Here is a 23,098-nt window from a genome sequence, read left to right as displayed (position 1 = left end):
TTTGTATTCCTAGGGCATATCCCTAGGAATGGTATAGCTGGATCATATGGGAGCTCAATTTCCAGATTTTTTTAGGAATCTCCATATTATTTTTCATAAAGGCTGGACTAGACAGCATTCACACCAGCAGTGAATAAGAGTTCCTTTCTCTCCACATCCCCTCCAGCACCAATTGTTCTTGTTCTTTGTTATATGTACCAGTCTCTGTGGTGTGAGATGATACCTCATTGTTGTTTTGATTTGCATCTCCCTGATGATTAGTGATGTGGAGAATTTTTTCGTGTGCCTTTTGGCCATTTGTATTTCTTTTTTGACAAAGTGTGTTCATTTCTTCTCCCCATTTTTTGATGGGATTAGATTTTTTTCTTGTAAAGTAGCAGAAAAATTCTTAATGTGTAGCTTACAGAATTATCTGTAATTTAGGTTTATATAATGAAAATAAAATAAAAACTTTAACCACCTTTATGTATGCATAGGGTATATATAAATAATATGAAGTCTGCATTAATTTAAAAAGAAAAAAAGGACATCTGTCCCTTACGGAGATCATTTTCTTTTTTTTTTTTTTGTTTTTTGTTTTTTGGGTCTCACCCAGCAGTCTCAGGGTTTACTCCTGGCTCTATGCTCAGAAATCGCTCCTGGCAGACTTGGGGGACTATATGGGATGCCAGGATTCGAACCACTGACCTTCTGCATGCGAGGCAAATGCCTTACCTCCATGCTATCTCTCTGCCCCTGTTTTGTTTATTTATTTTGGTTTTTTGTTTGTTTGTTTGTTTGTGGGCCACACCAATAAGTGTTCAAGGTTTTACTCCTGATTGCACTCAGAAATCACTCTTGGCTGGCCCAGGGGACCATATGGGATGCCGAGGACAGAACCCTGGTTGGCCATAAGTAAGATAAATGTCCTATTCTCTTTAACTATCTTTTCAGCCTATATTTCTTTTTAAAAGTTATTCTAGTAGCTGATAAAAGTTACTGCAGCATCTTGATGCAAAAAGATTCAAGTAAAAGCCCAATATCAGCAATTATTAAGTATACTCTGCAGATGAGATATTATTCTTTCTATTAAGTAGACTTACTATCTAAAGTGGAAATTCTTTGGGAATTTCTTTAAAAGGCAGGAAAATTAACCAGTCTGTAATCAGTTAGTTTATATAGAAGAAAAAGATTCTAAACTTCACTTAGAATTTTCAAGTGAAAGTTAGTCAAGATAATCTATCTAATTTTTGTTTTCAAATTTTCACTTTTTTTTTTTTTTTTGGTTTTTGGGCCACACCCATTTGACGCTCAGGGGTTACTCCTGGCTATGCGCTCAGAAGTCGCTCCTGGCTTGGGGGACCATATGGGACGCCGGGGGATCGAACCGCGGTCCGTCCTAGGCTAGTGCTGGCAAGGCAGACACCTTACCTTTAGCGCCACCGCCCGGCCCCAAATTTTCACTTTTTAATTGACTCTTAAAATTATTTAAATAGTCAACAATTTCATTTATTTAAGTATACTGTTTTGTGCAAAAAAACTGTTTTAATTAAAATTTTGAGCTGTTTGTTATTTTAATTCTGTTATTTTCTTGTGAGCAAAGCATTACAAAATCTTTCATTGAATTGTATTAACTTACCTCCAAACTTTGGCAACTATCTGCTTTAGATAATTTTATAAACAAGGTGATCACATTTTCTAATATGACCTCAAAATTAGCCTAGAAAATTAGTTTTTAATTCATTAACCAAGTTCTTTCTAGAAATTGACATTTTTTTTTCTAAATTATTCAAAAGGGCTAAATTTGTCATTATGTGAAGTTCACTTTTACCTCAAAATATCTCACCTGGTGCCTATTATAAAATTTCCTTTCACCCATCATTTTACCAGACACTGTTTCTTCCATTGAGGTCTATAAACCAGCTATGATAGAATGGGCTTGAGCACTATTGAGAATTTGAAATAACTGTCCTATCCTCCAATTCCATCATCACCATTGCTCCCATTCTAATTCAGAATGGAATTAGTTCAGTGACCTAGGTAGTTCAATTTTCAATGTACTTTCCTAGGAGATTCCTATGCATACTGACAACAGAGGGCGAAATTAACTAAAAATAGCCCTTCTTAATCATATATATGTATATATTCAGCATTTCTGGGAGTCAAACTTAGAGCTTCACACATAGAAGAAAAGCACCACCATTCTCCCACTGTTGATCCCAAATTAGTCCTTCTTTAAAATAACAAATTCGTTAAAAAATAATTTATAGTCTAAACTATCTTGTTTTAAGCAGTGTTTGTAGCAGGTTTTCCTTAGGGAAGCTGGATGGAGGGTTGGAAGGGTGTTGAAAGACAACAGCATCTGTAAATTAAAAAGCTGAAATGAATTGTTCCAGACCATTTTGCAGTGGGCTGGGCTTGCCTGAACTGCCAGTAGAAGTAGACCTACAGCACTTGTCAGGTGACTTGTACAGTACACAGAACATTCTTAACAGTCCTCCCTCCTCTTTCTTCTTCTTCTTCTTCTTCTTCTTCTTCTTCTTCTCCTTCTTCTTCTTCTTCTTCTTCTTCTTCTTCTTCTTCTTCTTCTTCTTCTTTTTCTTCTTCTTCTTCTTCTTCTTCTCTTCTTCTTCTTCTTCTTCTTCTTCTTCTTCTTCTTCTTCTTCTTCTTCTTCTTCTTCTTCTTCTTCTTCTTCTTCTTCTTCTTCTTCTTCTTCTTCTTCTCCTTCTCCTTCTCCTTCTCCTTCTCCTTCTCCTTCTCCTTCTCCTTCTCCTTCTCCTTCTTCGAACCACCGCCCTTCTGCATGAAAGGCAAATGCCCTACCTCCATGCTATCTCTCTAGCCCCATCATTCTTCTTTTATGCAAGGAATTTTAGTCAGTCCTCTGGAGAGAATTATTTATTTGGGGGGGGGATGGCAGGGGAGCCCTTCCTGGGGATGCCCACTAATTACTCCTGAGTCAACTCAGGACTTCCTTCTGACTATGCTTGGGGAGGCATATGGGATGCCAGAGATGGAAGCTGGATCTGTTGTGTGTAAAGCAAATTCCCTACCTGCTATTCTGGCTCCAAAAATCATATACTCTTTAACCAGCTGCATCAGACAATGAGTTAGCAATCATGTTTTCAGTCTTTGGTCACTTAACAATGTCATCATCTGCAAAAAAATCATATACTCTTAAGTTTGGTTCTAGGAGCCAAGAGATAGAGGCCAGGGCATTGGCCTTGCAAGTATCTACTGGGATTCAGTCCCTGGCACCACATACCAATTATTATGACCTTCAAAGACATTCAATTTTGGTTCCAGATTTTCACCTGATTTGAACCTATGATGAACTAGTTTTCAAAGAACATGATGGTGCTAAAATAAGCTCAGTTTTCCCTTGTCATTTACATCAGTTACACTAACCCAGTTAAAATGATGTGCATGACCTGAGTCTCTTTGAAACTCATCCATTTAGCTGAAAAAAATATTAACCAAAGTTAAACCTCAGACTGAAATGAAAGCATTTATTTTTACTTTTTTGGGGGGGAGGAGTGGTTTGGGTCATACTAAGCAGTGCTCAGGGCTTTTGGATTTTCACTCCTGTATTCCTCCTGGTAGACTCAGGGTGCCAGGAATTAAATCTGGATTGGCTGTGTGCAAGGCAAATGCCCTGCTAGTTGTACTATTTCTCTGGCCTCAATAGCATTTTTTTTAGTGTTTAATGGCACCTGTATGATACTTTTGTGAGATTTTTCAAATTTCATTAAAAACAAGTAGTAATGGAGTAGTAGCTTAATACACACACATGTGCATACACACACATACACACACACAAACACACACAGGTGGTCATTGTACATGCCACTTGCTTTTAGTCACATCAGTATTTCCTTTCTTTTTTACATCAGTATTTCTTGATGAACATTATGGTAAATCATATTGCAATAAATAGAATGGAATAAAAGAAGTAAAATGTAGTATTAAGATGGAAAATAAACCCAAAAAGTAATCTCATGTTAAAGGTTCTGAGACTTTTATCTGAATATAGTATTGATGCTTGGGAAGGACTGTTGTAGAAGTTGTATAAAGAAGCAGACCTTAGCATTAAGCAAAGCAGGACTTTAAATTAGAAAGGTAGCAATTGGGGCCGGGCGGTGGCGCTGGAGGTAAGGTGCCTGCCTTACAAGCGCTAGCCAAGGAACGGACAGCGGTTCGATCCCCCGGCGTCCCATATGGTTCCCCCAAGCCAGGGGCGATTTCTGAGCACATAGCCAGGAGTAACCCCTGAGCGTCAAACGGGTGTGGCCCAAAAACCAAAAAAAAAAAAAAAAAAAAAAAAAAAAAAAAAAAAAGAAAGGTAGCAATTGAGATAGGAAAAGGGAGTAGATCTTAAAGACACTTTGATTAGAAAATTATGGGTTAGCTAAGTAGGAGAAACATGATTTTTATTTGAAGGTGTTCAATTAGAAGAGTCTTTAATATGTCAGGCAGTTGCTAAACATGTTCTCGAGCTCATCAGAGTTATAGTTCTCTCTCTACAGTGTTGATAATCCAGCCTGCCTCTTGGAACCCAAATATCTTCGGTTTTTACAGATCTAACTTTTTTTGTTTGTTTTTTTTTCTTTTTGTGCATGTGGGGTTATTTTTTTTTGGGGGGGGTCACACCTGGTGACACTCAGGGGTTACTCCTGACTCCACACTCAGAAATAGCCCCTGGCATACACAGAGGACCATATGTGATGCCAGAAATTGAACCAACATTGGTCCTTGGTCAGCCAGGACCTGGGTCAGCCACACACAAGGCACCCTACCGCTGGCCCTGCAGATCTAACTTTCTAATACCCTATTATTGAGATCTCTATTGACAATTTCTATAACCACTGTCTATAGATTGCTATTCAGTTAAATAAATTTAAAATATTATTCTACTGTTAAAGTAACTAAAATTTAAGTTTCTAATAACTACTAGTCATTTTGGTATAAGACAAAATAGATATTAAACATGTCTAATGACCCAGAACATTCTAATTGACAGTACTGGTTTAATGACCTGCTGGTACCTCAGTTCCTCCATTTCTAAAACGTGATCGTTTCCCACAATATCACACAAAGTAGAATCTAGATGGAGCTAGTTTATTTCAGTTCCTAGACATTTATTTATTGGATTTTCTGAAAGCCAGTTCTTTGTTCTTTTCAGGCTCTCATGTCCCCCAGAGTCAGCAAAACATTTTTATACAATTGTACTGTTGAATGAAAGAGTAACTCAGTGATTCAACACCAGAAATTCTCTTTCAGAAATGTAAATAACCCTGTTTAAACTGACAAAATAGTTACGAGACATTCAAAATGTGGAGAAATATATTCTGGTTTATAAAATAGTTCTGTAAGAGGGTTTATCACACATAATTATAACATAAGCAAAATAGAAGCAGGAGAGGAAGAAAATAAAATGGTATCTTCTCCAGCTGCTTTTACCCCAATTCCACTCTGTTTCAACTAAATCAACATTTAATGGGTATTGCCTACTGGTTTCTCACTTCTTGAAGAGAGCAACACAATAATACCTGTTGCTAGAGCAGTATTGCTTCCATCTCTTATATGTCCTGCCCATAATAGACCAGATAACTTTATCTGGCCAGATAACCATATTGGTGGTGAGTTCTGCCCACACAGTCTTCCTAAGGCTGGTCACGTCATGATAGGGACTTTCCTGAGAGCTTGGCACAGGAACCATACTGCGTAGTCTCAGCAAGGATAGTCTCATGTTGGGGCTGGAGCGATAGCATATTGGTAAGGTGTTCGCCTTGCATGAGACTGACCTAGGACAGACAAGGTTCAATCCTCGGTATCTCATATGGTTCCCCAGCCTGCCTGTGATTTCTGATAGCAGAGCCAGGAACCCCTGAATGCCACCAGGTGTGATCCAAAAACAAACAAAAAGAATTAGTCTCATGTCTTACACATGAGGATAGGAGATAATTGAAATAGTACTTAAGCAATAGTGGGAGGGCGCCAGAAAAATAATGTGGTATGTGAAAATAACAGAGGACAAGAGAGGCAGAGCCTGTGTAGACACAAACTCCTTCTTTCTCCCCCAGCATGCTAGGTTTGATCTATCTAGGAAGAAGGAAATATTAGGTCAGGAATGATTATAATGGACATGCTTAGCCTATGAGGGATAGTGGAGGCAGGGCTGGTAATAATCATTTTTAAGCTCCAGGCATGTCTATCTATGCACACTATTCAAGACCCTGTGGATTAGGAGAGAACAACAGATTTAACTCTCTTTCCTAAAACATGTCTTATAACAAGAGATGGAGACATGTTGCTGGGTTCCTATATTACCCTGTGATAAATACTTAGGTAGGAAAATGCAGACTACTTGGGTGTTCTAAGGAATATATATTCATGGAAGTGTAGGGGAAACATTTCAGTTTGTATAGAAGTTTACACTGAGCTTCAAAGAGAAAGTAGGTATCAATTAGAGCAGTGAGAGAAGAGCTAAAGGACAGAGCTGGGAGGAATAGCTTCATCCATGTAGACATTTGGAGTGAAGGATGAAATGAATAAGCTTTTATCATGTTGTAGGAGAAGTAGCGCATAGTGGGAAGTAAACTTTCTGTACAGAGACACGCACTACACCCCCATATAAAGTATGACACCTAGAAAGGAAAAAGAAATTCTTCTCTTTTCTCCCTGCTTGATCCAATATTTCTCACTCACCAAAAGCTGAAGAGATCCTGGAATAGCACCGTTTAGCTACCACTTGATGAGAAAAAGTAATCTAGGAGAGTATTGATCTAACCAACATTTTTTTAAGGACTTGCTTTTGTCATTTATTTGGCTGTAAGAGTGGCAATTTCTAAGAACCCAAAGGCATTGAGAAAAGACTTACTTTACTGTGGTCAAATTTGCACTCTTGGAGCTGAGCTGTTTTGGTTAGAATCTCAGGTTTGCCCCTCAAAGTTATCAAAAGTTATTGGGAAAGCTAATGATTTGTACTTATTTCCACACTTGCACCTGAGAATAATCATGCTCCCTATCTCCTAAAGATAAGAAGGAATTTCATAAATATTTCCATAAGCAGGGTTTTGCAAACAGTGCCTGATATGTAGCAAGCACTCTACAAAGGTAGTCTACAGAGATCTACTGTTATCTAGAGTGGAAACAGGCCCAGCATCAGCATTTTCAAAGAGAAGTACCTTACATGCTTTTCTGTGCCCAATGCATAGAAATCCACAGACACCAGGATGAGAAAAAAGATCTGTAAATTTAGCAGTTTTCTGTGTGCTCCACAATATGACATATTTCCTAAAAGGGGGGAGTTTTTAAGGTTCTGAATAAATAATCAGTTATAGATCAGAAAGCAATAGTTATATATTGGAATATTTGGGAGAAATAAAGCTATTTATTATTATTTACAATGATAAAATTCCAAGTGATATTTTGTAAAGACTTAAAAGAAAAAATTAGTCCCTGTTTTGATCACAAACTTAATGCTTCTATAACACTTTAAAATCTTAGTTTGAAAACCTAAATATTGTGCCAGAGTGATAGCACAGGGGTTAAGATACATGCCTAGCATGCTGCCAACCTATAACCACATGGTCTAGACTAGAGCAACATCTGAATACACAGATGGGAGTTGCCCATGTTCTTTTGCTGTATTTAAATATGTTGTCCTAGTCTTTTCTTTTCTCCTTACATTATTTCCCAGACTCTTCTGATTTTCCCTCATTTTGCTCAGAAGACATTGAGATTCAGTGATTAGTAATATCCGAAGTCATACAGCTAGTAATTGGTATGACTAAAAGTAAATATTAAGGGTTTTTAACTCCAGACTTTGTACTCCAATATATGAGCCTTAAGAAACACTTATTTCTAGGGCCGGGAGTCAGTACAGGGTTCATTCCTGGCACTCATGATCTCCTGAGCATCCCCAGCTGGAGCTGAAGCTGAGGCAGTCCTTACATTATCTGGCACCTACCTAAAGGCTAAAAAGCATAGCACCCTCAGGCTGAGTATTGAACTGCTGGTCTGATAGGCTGAGAATCACTATAAGTGACCCCCAGTCCCTTTGAGCACTGCTTGGGAGACCTCCCAGAAAAAAAAACACTTTAAAAACACTTCAATCCCATAATTTCTTGGAGCCCTGTGAAGCATATAGAACGAACCCCACAAATGTCACTTGTATCAGCATTGCTCAATCTACTGGCAGTCTTGAAAGATATTGGCTACTGTCATAGGCAAAAAGAATCCCGTTTGTTTGAAAAATGCTTAGCAAGCAAGGTTAAATTTGTTTTTCCCATAAGTTTTTCATATAAAGTCCTGAGCACTTTAAATAGCAAAAGGAGAAGAAGGTTTGTTGCAGTTTCCAACTCATAGTTGATTACAAAACATTTCCCTCCATTCCAAATATCTCTAGAAGATCCCTGAAATGCACTTTGTAGGATGTGCTGCAAAAGATAAATGGAATGTAAGGAAACAATGCAGTGTAACATATTTAATAAGTCCAATTCACTGCAGATAAGCATTTTGTATTGGCTAGAAACACTGTTTAACTGTACAGAGCAGAAATTGTATAAAAAGGAACATGAAGTTATTGTTCTAAGTCTTAATTTGCTTGAGATGGGGAAGCTGAGCGAGAACAGCTCTGCAAAAATATGTCACTAGTAAAGTAGGAAGTGGGTGTGCTTGCAGCTTCTAACAGCTGCAGCAACTTTGTTATTCAGAGCCATTGCCTCAAGAATTCTCATTTTAGGAAGCACAGCAATGCACATTCGACTTTAAGGGTCTGGATGAGGAGATGCTTGGGCTTTCACATGCACCTCATATGTAAAAATTATATATAGAGAGTTCAAAATTTTGAAGTAAAATATTTGATGTATTTGAAAAACTTACTGGAATTTTGCATTCTTAATTATTCTCTAGTTATATGACTATCAAAAATTTGAACACCATAGAATGAATCTAATCAAATCTAAATGTATTAACCATGTAATTGCATTTGATGTCCAGGAATTTCTATCTGGAATCTAGAGCGAGAGATAGCATGGTGGATAGGGCATTTGCCCTGTACACAGCTAATTCAAGCTCAATCCCTGGCATTCCATATGATCCCCTGAGCCTGCTAGGAATAACATTTCTGAGCGCAGAGCCAGCAGTAACCCCTGAGTACAGCTGGATGTGGCCCAAATACCTAAAACAAAAATAAGAAATTTCTATTTAGACCCAGCTCTATACATTTTGAATGATCTTGGACAACTAATTCCTTTTTTTATGGAAAGAATATTGGTTACATCATTATGTTTTAGGTATGTATCATTATATACATCAACCCCTGGATCAACATTAAATTCATCACTGAAAGTTCAATATTGAATTCCATTGACCAGATTGTCATTTGCAAAATGAAAGGATTAAACTAGATCACCCATAAATGTGCCCTCCAGTTCTAGAGAGTTGTGAAGTTAAAGAAATAAGAAGGTTATGTTTGTTAATTTATGAAAGAAGAAAGTTAGAGGCTTCTAGGGATAGTAGGAGCTTTTTCGTGAAAAAGACAGCAACGAAAACAATAAACTCTGGGGGTTAGCCACAGACCTCAGGAAACCAGATAGGTGACAAGCTTATAGCAGGCAGAGTATAATGTTTCTAAATTGAGGGTGGTACTGAAATAGTAACTAAGTGGAGACCACCAGTGCTTCAAAATATGATAACTGTCTAAGTTATATCCCAGCATTTTGCAAAACATTCCAAGATACAGCTTCCATAAGTATAATGTATGTGGCAATGAAGAGACTTGACTTCCTCCCAGGAGTTCAATAAACCTAATTGAAATTTAATCCACCCCCATCTCTAAAAATTTGATTTTAACTCTTGTTTCTCAAGCTGAAACTGTGCTGGGGTTATATCAGAGTGTTTTTTTCAGCCTACATCATCTCACTTAAAATCGCTTGGAAAACCAGCCCAAATTACTTGCATCTGAAATGACTAGAATCAGGAAACTAGGAAGTGTTGTTGCTATTTTTATTTTACTTTAATTTAAAATAACAAAAAAAAAACTTAAAGCTTCACTTTCAAAAAAAACCCTATTGCCATTGCTGCCTTTCTTTTTTTATCATGATTACTGTCTTATGAGATAGGCATCAATTGCCTTTTCAAAGACTGGCATTTTCAAAGTAAAGTTGTCCTCTTGATATTTGGAGATCTATCAGAAAACCATCTGAAGTTGCATCTTCTCCGATGTTGAGTTGTCGGCAAAGTCTGGACATGCTTTTGTTCAGAAGATGAAGTGTAATAGTAGCAGAGCATTCTGGCGATCCTGCTGTTCTTAGGTAGATTTAAATGACTTAGAGGTAAAAGTGACTGAATACTAAATGTCGGTAGACTGAATGAACTTTGGTGGAAAGGAAACTGCATTACTGTGTGTAGGGAGAGCTAATCTTTCCTCTGAGGCAGTTGGCACTTTAGATCTCCCTCACAAAACATCTGTCCTCATCAAGCAGAACTGCTTCGCATCTAGAGCAGGAATTTTAACCTCCTTGATCTCTTGCCACTAAAAAGCCCATAGTTCCCATAATTCCCATATGGTCCTTTGAGCCTGCCAGGAGCAATTACTGAGCGAAAAGCCAGGAGTAGCCCCTGAGCATGGCCACGTGTGGTCCAAAAAGAAAACAAACGAACAAAAATAAAATAAAAAAAAAAGTCTATAGTACTCACTAGCCATTGTAATCACTGAAAAAAATTTCTACCTCACTCTCAATTGTAAATGCCTTTTTGTATGCCAGTAATGCCCCACTCCCATTTGAAATCACCAATAGATGACCCTGAGATTCCTTTTGGTCCAGTATTCTATACAAAATGACCAAAATATAAAATAAAAAAACACTAGGCTAGGCAGCCTTGACCCTGCAATTCAAAACTGGAGAGATAGCCCAAAGGACTTTGTATGCAGAATCCCTAGATTTGATTCCTGGCACCCATTTTGTCCTTTGAGCATAGACATAGTGCCTCACTATGTACTACCAAGTATGGCCCAACTCCCTTTAGGAAAAGTAAAATAGAATCTCTTAAAAACCTCTTATACAGCAAAAAAGCTGCGAGTAAAATAAACTGATGAGTTCATTGGGAAATAAAGAATAAGATGCCACCTACTTTTACTTTGTCATTTTGTAGTTGTTTGATTTTTGACCTCTGGGTATAGGCAGTGATTTTTCCATGAGATTTTAAGAATCTCCCAAGTACAACCTTCAAGTCATCACTCCCACCTCAATCCCCTGTGGGAGTCATTCTTACCTCACAGCAGTTTCAATGCAGTGCAGAACCCCTTCTGTCAGAACCCCAGGTCCACCAATAAGGTTTTTTTCCAAATTCTATCAAATAGACCTCAAAGCCAATCACTAAGGACAAACTGCCTACTCTCACCGTGTCTACTCTGCTCCTCTTCCTTTTTTACACCCCCTCACCTTCCCCAGGCTAAATACCAAATGATTCCCCTCCCTCCCAGAAGTTAATAGCAATCAGACTTATCCCAAAGCAACACATACATTCATGCTTATGCATGCAAGAATAGGCATATTCAAGTACTTCTCTCCACTAAAATCCTGTGGACTCTTTCCCATGAGGGAAGAGTTCTGCCTGCTATATTTGTCATCAGTTTATTTCTTGTTGATTTTTATCTTTTGCATTGTCTTACTAAACTGCTTCTTTTCACCTCAGAAATTAAATACCTTCCTTTTGTTTGTGTTTTTGTTTTTGTTTTTAGCAAGTCATAGGTGAAGTAGCCAAAAAGGTATTAGCTTCAAAATGAGAGAGAAAGAGAAATTATTTGGTGGGATGGAACAAACTTTTTATCTGGGCTAATGATTTTTTTTTATTTTTTTATTATTTTTTATTTTTTGGTTTTGGGCCACACCCAGTGATGCTCAGGGGTTACTTCTGGCTATGCGCTCAGAAGTCGCTCCTGGCTTGGGGGACCATATGGGACGCCGGGTGATCGAACCGCAGTCCGTCCTAGGCTAGCGCTGGCAAGGCAGACACCTTACCTCTAGCGCCACCACGCTGCTAGAGCCCCTGGGCTCATGATTTTAAGCTTTGAGTCTTGAGTAGAATCTGGACCTTAGAGTTTTTATCTCTGATCCTGCAGGAAAGGCTGATTAAAGGCTCTCCATATATGTGTCATCCCTAAGGCTAAGTGATATCTCCTGAAAGTTATAAATTGCTAGGCAAGAGCATGAAAAATAACTTCACAAATAATCCAGAGTTTGAGGCAGGATGACAGCACAATGGCACTTGTGTTGCACATGGTTGACCCAGATTCATGCATGGTCACCAATATGATTCTCCAAGCCTGGACAGGCTTTGATCCTGAGCACACAGCCAGTAGTAATTCCTGAGCACTGTTGGGTATGGCTTCTAAACAATAAATAATCATTTTATTTATGCAAAATATGAAAGGTATTGAAACTGTAAATTTATAAAAAAAATTACAGTCTGGGGTGCTGGAGTGAGAACACAGTGATAGGGTATTTGCTTTTCATGCTGCCGGTCTGGGATGGGCCCGGGTTCGATCCCCAATATCCCATATAGTTCCTGAGCCTGCTGGGAGAGATTTCTGAGCACGGAGCCAGAAGTAACCCCTGAGTACTGCCAGGTGTGGCCCAAAAACAAAATGAAAAGAAAAGAAATATGGTAAAAGTTTTTTAGGTAGGCATAGATTCTTACATCTCCTCAATTCTTTTAGGTAACTTTGGGCTTGTGTACATAAAATGTTTGTTTGTGGTAAGCATTCTAAAAAGAGGGAAAAGTTTCAAAAGTTAGCGATTTGGGGGACTGGAGTGGTAATACATCAGATATGGTGTTTGCCTTGCATGCAGCTAACATGGGCTCAATCCCTGGCATCCTATAGGATCCCCAGAGCACTGCCAGGAGTGATACCTGATCATAGAGCCATGAGTAGCTCCCGAGCATTGCCAGGAGTGACTCCACACACAAAACAAAAAAAGCTAAAAACTTTTGTCAAATTATTGCTTAATTTAACTTCATGTTATTTTTTTAATTAAAACTATAATTTATAAAAATGATTTACATGTTATGGCTAACACATATATTTACTAAATAGATGAAAAATGAATAGCAAAGTTAATATGAAATTATTTTTTAAGAATTAAAAAGACCTCAGAGATATGTTAAAGCTAGAAATGAAAGAGAAATTTAAGCTAGTGATCAGTCTTTCTTTACTATTCTAATTGCTCGTATTAGTTTTTATCTCTACTTTTTAATTCATTTTATTTTTAAATCCTTTGAACCACATCCAGAGGTATTCAAGGCTAACTCCTGGCTTTGTACTCAGAATCATTCCTGTTGGGCATGGGGAAATCATATGACGTCCAGGAGATCAAACCCAGGTTGGCCACTTGCAAGGCAAGCACCTTACCGCAGTACTATCATTCCTGACTTATATCTGCTTTTTTACTTTCATCCTAATTTCTTCTTTGATTGTCAATTCAAACACTTATGTTTCAAAATTACTTTTCTTTCCATTTTGATGGGGTATTTTTTTTCTAAAGCTAACTAAAATACCGCTTCTTACTAATATAAGTACAGTGCCTTGTTTTTAGTTAAATTGGTTTTGAAATTTCCCATTCATTATGGTTTACAAATCCTTTGAAGATAAGAGCATATAGTTTTGAATTAGGGTAAGGAAAAAACCATAAAACTAAATTTCTTTTTTTTTGGAGGGGGGGTGTATGGCCACACCCGGCGGTGCTCAGGGGTTACTCCTGGCTGTCTGCTTAGAAATAGCTCCTGGCAGGCACGGGGGACCACATGGGACACCGGGATTCGAACCAACCAACTTTGGTCCTGGATCGGCTGCTTGCAAGGCAAATGCCACTGTGCTATCTCTCCGGGCCCAAAACTAAATTTCTAAGGCAGTGACCAATAGGCCAATAGGTGTCAAGTCCTTACCTTTGAAGTCTGCTGAAGCTCTTCTGAAAAATTTTAAGATACTGTAAAAACCCAAAGAAGAACAAATACAAGATTTTCTTACTCATCTATGCAATAGAGAGAGACAAAAGAAGGGAACAGATACTACTGAACGTTGACAAGCCCTTTACCTTGGATTACAAAACTAATTAATAAATAGTAGCAGGTGTGAAAGAGAAAATGAAGATCAGACCAGAGGTTACTTAGGGACAATGGTGGAGGGTAATGGATATTTATGGCCTGTATGGTGTACACGCAGGGGTCTCAAACTCGAAGCCCGCGGGCCGTTTGCGGCACTCCATACAACATTTTGTGGCCCTGCCCTAGCGGAATCTTTTTTTGTTTTGTTTTGTTTTAGTTGTTTGGGTCACACCCCCCAATGTTCAAGGCTTACTACTGACTTTACACTCAAGGATCACCCCGACTTTGCCTCCTGTGGCCCCTAAGTAAATTGAGTTTGAGACCCCTGGCAGGGGTCTGCTTTTTGTCTTCGTCCTTGATTACCAGAAACTGCAGCTGCAAGGACATATTGTCTTTGTTTTAGGTGCTAAATATTATCCAGAAAAAGGGTTCTCTTAGTATCTTTGATGCTGGAATTTCTGAGCCAAATTATTTGATAGAGGCCAAAATTTTGCCTGATATTTACAAAGGAGAGATTGCCAAATACTGACTGAAAATGTAATGCCAAGCATCTCTTTGGAAATTTCTCAACCATCCACGCAGGGGAAAAAGGCATCCATAGCAGGCCTTTTGAGGAACCCCGTGGGGGTTATTTTAGTTCTCCCCACCAGGAAAATCTGAGGATACATCTGGTGGGCTGAGCTCCCCTAAAAGTTTATGTATGCTGTGGCAATATTCATGTATTAAAAGATAGATAAAGGGGCCGGAGCTGTGGCGCTAGAGGTAAGGCATCTGCCTTGCAAGCACTAGCCTAAAACGGACAGCGGTTCGATCCCCCGGCATCCCATATGGTGCCCCAAGCCAGGAGATATTTCTGAGCACATAGCCAGGAGTAACCCCTGAGCGTCAAATGGGTGTGCCCCCCAAATAAAAACAAACAAAAAATAAAACATAGGTAAATAATTAATGTTATTTAGGATTAAATTTTTGAAACCTGCAGCAAGATCCAATTATTACTTAATTTTTTTAACTTTTTTAATTTAAACATCTTGATTACAAATATGATTGTGATTGTGATTAGGTTTCAGTCATGTAAAGAACACTCCCCTTCACCAGTGCAATATTCCCACCACCAATGTCCCAAATCTCCCTCCATCCCACCCTACCCCCACCTGTACTCTAGACGGGCTTTCCAGTTCTCTCATTCATTCACATGGTTATGGTAGTTCTCAGTGTAGTTATTTCTATAACTGCACTCACCACTCTTTGAGGTGAGCTTCATGAAGTGAATTGGAAGTTCCAGCCCTCCTCTCATTGTCTCAGGATTGTTGCAAAAATGACTTTTATTTTTCTTAAAACCCATATATGAGTGAGACTATTCTGCGTCTATCTCTCTCCCTCTGACCTATTTCACTCAGCATGATATATTCCATGTACATCCATGTATAGGAAAATTTCATGACTTAATCTCTCCTGATGGCTGCATAATATTCCATTGTGTATATATACCACAGTTTCTTTAGCCATTCATTTGTTGAAGGTTGTTTCCAGAGCCTAGCTTTTCTGAACAGTGCTGCAATAAATATAGGTGTGAGGAAGGGATTTTTGTATTGTATTCTTGTGTTCCTAGGGTATATCCCTAGGAGTGGAATAGCTGGGTCAAATGGGAGCTCAATTTCCAGTTTTTGGAGGAATCTCCATATCGCTTTTCATAGAGGTTGGACTAGATGGCATTCCCACCAGCAGTGGATAAGAGTTCCTTTCTCTCCACATCCCCACCAGCACTGATTGTTCTCGTTCTTTGTGATGTGTGCCAATCTCTGTGGTGTGAGATGGTATCTCAGCATTGTTTTGATTTGCATCTCCTTGATGATTAGTGATGAGGAGCATTTTTTCATGTGCCTTTTGGCTACCAAAAAGCTTCTAGAAACGATAGATGCATATAGTAAGGTGGCAGGCTACAAAATTAACACACAGAAATCAATGGCCTTTTTATACACCAATAATGATAGGGAAGAGATGGACGTTAAGAAGGCAATCCCATTCACATTAGTGCCACACAAACTCAAATATCTTGGAGTCAACTTGACCAAAGACGTGAAGGGCCTATACAAAGAAAACTATAAAGCCCTGCTTCAAGAAATAAAAGAGGACACACGAAAATGGAAACACATACCCTGCTCACTGATTGGCAGGATTAACATCATTAAAATGACAATACTCCCCAAAGCATTATACAGATTTAAAACGATCCCTCTAAAGACACCCATGACATTCTTCAAAGAAGTGGACCAAACACTTATGAGGTTCTTCTAGAACAATAAACACCCTCGAATAGCTAAAGCACTCCTAGGGAAAAGGAGTATGGGAGGCATTACTTTCCCCAACTTTAAACTGTACACAAAGCAATAGTTATCAAAACAGCATGGTATTGAAATAAAGACAGGCCCTCAGATCAGTGGAATAGGCTTGAGTTCTCAGAGAACATTCCCCAGTCATACAAGCACCTAATTTTTGACAAAGGAGCAAGAAATCCTAAGTGGAGCAGGGAAAACCTCTTCAACAAGTGGTGCTGGCAGAACTGGTTAGCCACTTGCAAAAAACTGAACATAGACCTCCAGTTAACATCATGTACAAAGGTAAGATCCAAATGGATTAATATCAAATGACCTTAATATCAGACCTGATACCATAAGGTATATAGAACAACACATAGGTAAAACACTCCATGACTTTGAGAGTAAAGGCATCTTCAAGGAGGAAACTGCACTTTCCAAACAAGTGGAAGCAGAGATAAACAGATGGGAATGCATTAAGCTGAGAAGCTTCTGCACCTCAAATATTGCCCAGGACACAAGAGCCACCCACTGAGTGGGAGAAACTATTCACCCAATACCCATCAGATAAGGGGCTAATCTCCAAAATATACAAGGCACTGACAGAATTTTACAAGAAAAAAACATCTAATTCCATCAAAAAATGGGGAGAAGAAAGGAACAGACACTATTACTTAATTTTTAAGTTATTGTATACACTTTATTCTGCAGGAGATTTTTTAGAGCCACTAAAAACAAGGAAGGCTGCTGTACTCTAAACCTAAAGAGGTATAAGTGAAATCATATTTGTATATGATTGGGGTCATATCTACAGTGTTCAAGGCTTACTCCTGATTCTGTGCTCAGAGATCACTCTGATGGCGTTCACAGAATTTTATGAGTTTCCAGGTATCAAACCAGGTCTGACTTCATGCAAGGTAAGCAACTTATCACCCTATACTAGTTTGCTGGTCCTCAAAATTACTGAGGGTGCTCAATAAAAATCAAACATTGAGGTGCTGTTTGTCTATTCATTTTGAAATGGAATTTCTGAATTTCTTCCCATGTATCAATATAGACATATTTTTGTCATTTCAAAGTGCTACTATTTCTTTCAAATTAATTGATGCCCTCTTAATTTAACCCTACTTCTATTTCATCTATGGAGGAATGTTGATTTTTGCTTTTACTTAATTAACAAGCAACATGTGCTTGCTTCACAAGGTTTTGTTGCTTTTCAACTTTATCCGAGAAGATCAAAAGGGGATTATACTGAGAAAACAGCTAAATATTATCTCACCATAACTTATTTTCCATTTCACAAAAATCTTAAAATATAGGTATTTAAAGTTATGTCTATATGAAATCCTGTGTTAAATGTTTTATGAAGTAAAACATTTGTTTTATTTCAACAAAAATCTTAAAATATAGGTATTTAAAGTTATGTCTATATGAAATCCTGTGTTAAATGTTTTATGAAGTAAAACATTTGTTATGGGAATAGTTTATTAAGAGTATAAATCTTGACAAAAAATTTTTTTTGTTTGTTTTTGGTTTTTAGGTGTTACCTGGCGGTGCTCAGGGATTACTCCTGGCTCTGCACTCGAAAATCGCTCCCGGCAGGCACAGGGGCCATATTGGATGCTGGAATTTGAACCACTATTAGTCCTGGATTGGCTGTGTGAAAAGCAAAAGTTCTATCGCTGTGCTATCTCTCCAGCCCCTTAACTAAATATTTTTTAAAGAAAATGAGTTGTTAAAAATCTTACTCAAATGGACCAGAGTGGTGGTGCAAGCAGTAGGGCGTTTGTCTTGCATATGGCTAACCTAAGACCTACTGTGGTTTGATCCCTGGGCGTTCCATATGGTTCCCCAAGCCAGGAGCGATTTCTGAGTGCAGAGCCAGGAGTAATCCTTGAGTGTCACCTGGGTGTGGTCCAAAAACCAAAAAACAAGAAAATAAAAAAATTTAATTAATAATAATTTAATTTAAAAATAAAAAGAACAAAAAGAAAAAGAAAAAGAAACAATGTGGAAATCCTTAAAATGTTAAAAAATAGTTGGCTAGGGGCTGGAGAGATAGCATGGAGGTAGGGCATTTGTCTTGCATGCAGAAGGACGATAGTTCGAATCCTGGCCTCCCATATGGTCCCCCGAGCCTGCAGGAGGTGATTTCTGAGCTTAGAGCCAGGAGTAACCCCTGAGCACTGCAGGGTGTGGCCCAAAAAGCCAAAAACCAAAAAAAAATGCTTAGTAATTCTACTTTAATCATATTTTCAAGAGAAATGAAAATATCTTTTGCATATATCTACAAAGAATTGTGCGAGTGTTCATCCCAACACTATACTATCAAAAATACCCAAATAAAAGGAATTAGCTTAAATCTTTATTTGCTAATAAATAGATGAATACTGTATATAGTATCTATTACTATATGACTGCAAGACAACTAAGTGAATGAAAAGTCGTAAGAGGCAGCATATTTTATGCATTTGTTAATATAAAGTATTCAGAATAGAAAATATATAGAGACCTATATAGATATGGAATAACTCCTAATAGTTTACATGAGTAATGTGTATATTCTAAAAGTCAAAGGACAGGAGCAATAGCATGGCGAAAGGATGTTTGTCTTGCATGCAGCTGACCCAGGATGACCCGGGTTCAGTTCCTGGCATCTCATATAGTCCCCCAAGCCTGCCGGGAGCGATTTCTAAGTATAGAGCCAAGAGCAACCCCTGATCGCTACTGGGTGTGACCCAAAAACAAACAAACAAAAAATAGAATAAAGGACCAGTAGGGTGGACATTCAGGTACTCTGCATATTCTTAGTAAATTTAAATTAAAGTTATCAGTGGTGAACAAGGAAGGCACAGTAGGGCTGGGAATGCGAGAAGATTTGAAACAACCATTATCAGAAATGTGTCAAAAATCTCAATGAGACTATCCTGAGGGAGCCCAAGTTGCACTGAGTGCAAACAGATGTGCACAGGCATTCGACCTTAAGGGAGCCCATTAATACTGTCCTGAGATGATTTTCTAAATTGGCACAGAGTCCATAGTCCAGATTCTGGAAATGTCAGACCTTTGCTAGAGCTTTGCTTCCTGTTTGGATAGGCAGCAACTATGTACCTCCAAGTCCAGAAAAAGTCAGTCCACATTCCAAGACTAATCCTCAGGCCATACTTAATAATTCCCAAATAAATAAACAATTTCATATAAGTGATTTCAAATGTTTTAAGTCACGATTACTTCACAATGACTTTATTTGTGGCTTCCCTCATCCTGATCATCTTTTGTGTTTATATAGTATCTTGGACTTTTTCAAGATGCTTATATACACAGCCTTCTTATACCCCCAGGAAATAGCTTGAATTAGATTACTCACATTAGACAGATGAAAAAACTTAAATCACATGAAGAATAATTTATTTACCCAAGACAAAGAACTTTTTGGTGATAGAAATGGTGTTTAAAATAAGTTTTCTGGGGCCATTGAGGTGGCGCTAGAGATAAGGTGTCTGCCTTGCAAATGCTAGCCAAGGAAGGACCACGGTTCAATCCCCTGGTGTCCCATATGGTCTCCCCAAGCCAGGGGCAAATTCTAAACGCTTAGCCAGGAGTAACCCCTGAGCATCAAATGGGTGAAGCCCCCCAAAAAATAATTGTTCTAATATTTGTTCCAATTCTCAGTCATGCCAACAAAACCAGAATTACAAGTGCTTGGACCTAAAGAGGAGGATTGAGGGCACTTGGGGGTATATGATACAGTGTCTTGGATTTTTTTTCAGAGTCCCATATTTAAAAGTAAATTGAAAAAAGTCCCTAACTCTAGATTTTCCTTGGTTTCTTGGGACATATTCTTCATCAAAAGTCACAAATGTCAATCTGTGATACAGGTTTCCTGAGTTCTCATAGATCTTTGAGTAACAAAAGTATTGTGGCAATAAACACAATACCAAAAATCAGTGTCTTTGTTGGCAGGAAAAATGTGTAGTGCAAAGCTGCTGAAATAATATAATTTATACTTTCTTTATCACTGTACCTCCTGTCTGCTAAAGTCTTCTCGAATCCTCCCCTCCCCTTCTTTCCTTCAGTCCTCAACTGTTTTTCTGTTTATGGAATTTGGGATCCTGACCAAATATCACCACTTTGGGTAGCTAGCTTTTCAATGAACTTGGACCCACCTTCGAAGCAGGGCAGGATAACCCCTGACTCATAGAGGACCCCTCCTAGTCATTTCCTCCTGGTAGAATGACCAGGGGGTCCCACCCATCCTGGCATGCCTGACTAGAGCCACCTGACATGGGCAAGACCTCTTCCAAACTTCCAAAATTAGAGGATGAAAAAATTTATACAGGGGATTGTTAACTTTCCAAATTCTTGACAGCTGGTTTCATGCCCTAGGTTTTGTCCTTTCTCACCCTTTTATGCCCAACTCTCCCTTTATCTTCTGTAACTGGTATGAACTGTTTCCTAACACAAAATCAGTTAGTTCTCTGTGAGTGTTGCTATTAGCTAAACTTATTTAAAATAATTATTTTATTACCAAAATTATCATTTCTCTTATGAATGATCATATGTTACAACACAAATATACCAAGCACTGTTTTATTTGTTTGTTTGATTGTTTTAGCAAACTGCCTAGAAGCCTTTTTCTAAAGCCATCCTAGATTTGACTTTCGATAGGAAGTAAGTTGAGAATTCACATGATTAGAATAAGAGCCCTCCTACAATTTTCAGGAGACCAGCTCAACTCATGGTAGGGAATCTTTATTTGGTGGGGGAAGGAATTTATGTTCCAGTGTTTTTAAAACACAGACCAACTGGGGAGTTCTCCCTGAACCTTAGGGGATGTAACTCAGAAGTAAAGAAGGAATGTAGGTACTAAGCTTCAAAGTTTACACCCCTGATTCTTTTTTTTTTTTTTTTTTGGTTTTTGGGCCACACCCGGTAACGCTCAGGGGTTACTCCTGGCTATGTGCTCAGAAGATGCTCCTGGCTTGGGGGACCATATGGGACACCAAGGGATCGAACCGCGGTCCATCCAAGGCTAGCGCAGGCAAGGCAGGCACCTTACCTTTAGCGCCACCACCCGGCCCCCAAGGCTTTTTTTGGGGGGGGGGTCACACCCGGCAGTGCTTAGGGGTTTTTCCTGGCTCCCTGCTCAGAAATTGCCCCTGGCAGGCACGGGGGACCATGTGGAATGCCGGGATTTGAACTAATGACCTTCTGCATTAAAGGTAAACACCTTACCTCCATGCTATCTCTCCGGTCCCTCCTGATTCTTAATGTCAGTTAAGCCCTAAACTTTTTTTTTTTTATTTAAACACCTTGATTACATACATGATTGTGTTTGGGTTTCAGTCATAAAAGGAACACCACCCATCACCAGTGCAACATTCCCATCACCCAAGTCCCGAATCTCCCTCCTCCCCACCCAACCCCCGCCTGTACCCTAAACAGGCTCTGCATTTCCCTCATACATTCTCAATATTAGGACAGTTCAAAATGTAGTTATTTCTCTACCTAAACTCATCACTCTTTGTGGTGAGCTTCCTGAGGTGAGCTGGAACTTCCAGCTCTTTTCTCTTTTGTGTCTGAAATTTATTATTGCAATAATGTCTTTCATTTTTCTTAAAACCCATAGATGAGTGAGACCATTCTGCGTTTTTCTCTCTCTCTCTGACTTATTTCACTCAGCATAATAGATTCTGTGTACATCCATGTATAGGAAAATTTCATGACTTCATCTCTCCTGACAGCTGCATAATATTCCATTGTGTATATGTACCACAGTTTCTTTAGCCATTCGTCTGTTGAAGGGCATCTTGGTTGTTTCCAGAGTCTTGCTATGGTAAATAGTGCTGCAATGAATATAGGTGTAAGGAAGGGATTTTTGTATTGTATTTTTGTGTTCTTAGGGTATATTCCTAGGAGTGGTATAGCTGGATCGTATGGGAGCTCGATTTCCAGTTTTTGGAGGAATCTTCATATTGCTTTCCATAAAGGTTGAACTAGACGGCATTCCCACCAGCAGTGGATAAGGGTTCCTTTCTCTCCACATCCCCGCCAGCACTGTTTGTTTTCATTCTTTGTGATGTGTGCCATTCTCTGTGGTGTGAGGTGGTATCTCATTGTTGTTTTGATTTGCATCTCTCTGATGATTAGTGATGTGGAGCATTTCTTCATGTGTCTTTTGGCCATTTGTATTTCTTCTTTGTCAAAGTGTCTGTTCATTTCTTCTCCCCATTTTTTGATGGGATTAGATGTTTTTTTCTTGTAAATTTCTGTCAGTGCCTTGTATATTTTGGAGATTAGCCCTTTGTCTGATGGGTATTGGGTGAATAGATTCTCCCACTCAGTGGGTGGCTCTTGTATCCTGGGCACTATTTCCTTTGAGGTGCAGAAGCTTCTCAACTTAATATATTCCCATCTGTTAATCTCTGTTTTCACTTGCTTTGAGAGTGCAGTTTCCTCCTTGAAGATGCCTGAAGTCTCAATGTCCTGGAGAGTTTTGCCTATGTGTTGTTCTATATATCTTATGGTTTGGGGTCGGATATCGAGGTCTTTAATCCATTTGGATTTTACCTTCGTACATGATGTTAGCTGGGGGTCTAAGTTCAATTTTTTACAAGTGGCTAGCCAGTTGTGCCAACACCACTTGTTGAAGAGGCTTTCCTTGCTCCATTTAGGATTTCCTGCTCCTTTA

The 23,098-nt window shown here is 38.8% G+C and overlaps 1 protein-coding gene and 1 non-coding gene across 2 annotated transcripts in view; one reads left to right on the top strand and one right to left on the bottom strand.

The window, feature by feature from the left end:
• Positions 1 to 23,098, top strand: part of FYB1 (FYN binding protein 1) — a 97,443-nt gene that overhangs the window by 14,139 nt on the left and 60,206 nt on the right. The gene's annotated exons all lie outside the window — the stretch shown is intronic.
• Positions 3,073 to 3,143, bottom strand: LOC126002455 (small nucleolar RNA Z17). Its single transcript, XR_007493154.1, has one exon. It is a non-coding gene; the product is annotated as a small nucleolar RNA Z17 (small nucleolar RNA).

This window comes from Suncus etruscus, chromosome 2, assembly GCF_024139225.1.
Source record: "Suncus etruscus isolate mSunEtr1 chromosome 2, mSunEtr1.pri.cur, whole genome shotgun sequence".
Lineage (NCBI taxonomy): Eukaryota > Metazoa > Chordata > Mammalia > Eulipotyphla > Soricidae > Suncus > Suncus etruscus.
Note: the sequence above shows the minus strand (reverse complement) of the source record. Positions and strands in the feature narration are given on the sequence as shown.